This window comes from Dermacentor andersoni, chromosome 4 (genome assembly GCF_023375885.2).
Source record: "Dermacentor andersoni chromosome 4, qqDerAnde1_hic_scaffold, whole genome shotgun sequence".
NCBI classification, from domain to species: Eukaryota; Metazoa; Arthropoda; class Arachnida; order Ixodida; family Ixodidae; genus Dermacentor; species Dermacentor andersoni.
The window spans coordinates 91,226,398-91,228,788 of record NC_092817.1 but is presented as its reverse complement, the minus strand read 5'-3'; the positions used below and the strand labels follow the sequence as shown (position 1 = coordinate 91,228,788).

Genomic DNA, 2,391 nt, shown 5'->3' with positions numbered 1-2,391 from the left:
TAGATTCTGTGAAGAAAGGGCGGACCTACAACATATGGTTTGGGCTTGTCCTCGTACACCCATACAGAATAATATAATGAAGACCAGAGAGCAGTGGGAGACCGCGTTGCTCAGCTGTGCACCGGAAGACCAACTCAAGGCAATCCAGCAGGCCGAAGATGCCGCCAGGGCCCAAGGGCTCGAGGCCGTCATTTATTTTTTTCATTTTTTTTTCATTTCATTTATTAATACTATCAGCCTCATTGAGGGGATATAACAGGAGTGGAAAAAACGGAACTGAACAGCAAAATAAGTAGTACAGAACATATTGAAAACCATAGTTATACATTAGTTAAAGGAAAAAAGATCATCTCGTGAAATGCACACATAAACAAAAACGCATCACTCAGAAATCAGAACAGCAATCTTATACAGCAGCAATCTGATCTCATCGCCCTATACTAGGGCCATAGATGAAATTATCTAAGTGGCGTAGGAATTCAGCCAATGATGTCGACCGAACAGCAGAATCTGGAAGAGAGTTCCAGTCTCTACAAGTTCGGGGAAAATAACTAAATATGGTAGAGGCCTTGGTCTCAAATCTGCTGTGCACAAATAAAGTTTATTCCTCCTCCTTCTTCACGATCATTTTCTCGTCTAATAAACAACCCATTACCGCGGAATAAGCGGGAGTTCTTGAAGAATGCTTAATCAACGTAGTCGGCGCCTGTACACTTAATCAGGTATTGATATTTAGTGTCCCTTTAAGGGTATTGTAAATCAACAAACACATATCAATGAATTGTCCTTATTTCTCTGACTTCATCGCTTGTTTTCTTCATGCCAATAACACAAAACTCGAGTCATTCGGTTCCCTTTGTTCTTCTCGTTCGTTCGATGTGATTAATTATTTGCTGGTTTAATATTGACAGTTCAGGGGAACAAAAATGATGTAGCTACCATCATTGTGGAATCAAATATTTATTGGAACTCCTTTTCTCACGTGAATTGCGCGATTACGGCGTTTGCACGAAAGCATGCCATCTTGCACATCAAGTGGTGCAGCACAGTGCACCGACAGCAGACAAAATGGGAACACACACACACGCACATGTGCGCACGCACACATGCACACACGCACGGACTGTTGCTGAAACCACAAGTTGCATGTAGCTATACCGGGTGTTTCTACGAATACACTAAGTAATATTTTAAAAATTGCCTAATTGAAATAAAGGAACGGTTCCCTCAGAGACATGCCGTCAGTGTTGCCGTACCGACCTCGTGGTGACAGGTGATAGAGGGTAATCAGTCGCTAATTAACAATATATATTAATTAACTTATAAACATTTAGTTTCAAAGGGCTCACCGCAATCGTAAAATTGAAGCATTCTCAGTACAAGCCACGTACCATTTATTTGTTTTTTATTTTATGTAGCCCCCCTCACGCAATGTCCCAAACTCTGGTACCTAAGAGGTAAATAAATAAATAAGCCATATCAAGTTTTGGATCAGGAAAAGCGCGATTAGCCGTGGCATTGTGGCACGGCGAATTTCGGCTATCAGAGCGCGCGAAATGGAAACTTTGGGAGGCTGCAGCGAGCGTAATGCCGCGCCCCTCGAGGCGACGTTCTGCTTACGTCACACAGCAGCGGGCAGCCAGCGCGCTGCGTCTCCGTGCTCCTCGCTGTGGGTGCGACTGAGGATCTCCGTTAGCTCGGGTTCGTTTGCCAACTTTGTTCACGAATAAAGGTCGAGATTCTTTGGTCATGATTGTAGGTCGATCTTCACTTTAGATAACACTTCCGAAAAATAAAAGTCGACCTACATTCCCGTAAATGCGGCACTTCTGTAGCAATAAAGGATATCACGTGGCCTCTGTAGAAGGCAACGGAGACGCCCTTAAGAGAAAGCCGAAATTTTATCCATCTGCAAAGGAAATTTGCTTTTCCGCGCTGCCGTCCTTTGTATCCTACCACGGATTTGAAACTGCGAACCACGCAAACGCAATGACGTCATCATATATGCCTGTGTCGGATATGCAACGTCGAACGAATATGGAAATAAAGCCGAAACCGATACTTATTTTTATGAGCGCGAAGAAGTATCAGTTCTTTAAAGTTAATTTTCCGGGTGGAGGTCGTAGGGTTTTACCGCGAAGCTGCATGTGGCTAGGTTCTAGAAAAAACTGCGTGCGTCTATCGAGCCGTATAGATCGAGAATTTCTCCCCATACGTGGGTCAATCCCGAAGATAGTGAAAAATTGGGCCGTTCCGCGGCGGAGGTGAAGCACGCTTTAAGCCCTCCGCCAACTTGCAAGCATACATTCAATATATTGTGTCCAAATACAACCCGTATCAGATATTAAGCTGATGCGAACAGATACTACACTTTGACCCCCCGTCGGCCAT

At 44.0% G+C, this 2,391-nt stretch overlaps 1 pseudogene; it reads right to left on the bottom strand.

The window, feature by feature from the left end:
* Window positions 1–2,210: 2,210 nt before the first annotated feature.
* On the bottom strand, window positions 2,211–2,391 carry LOC126537216 (U2 spliceosomal RNA; annotated as a pseudogene).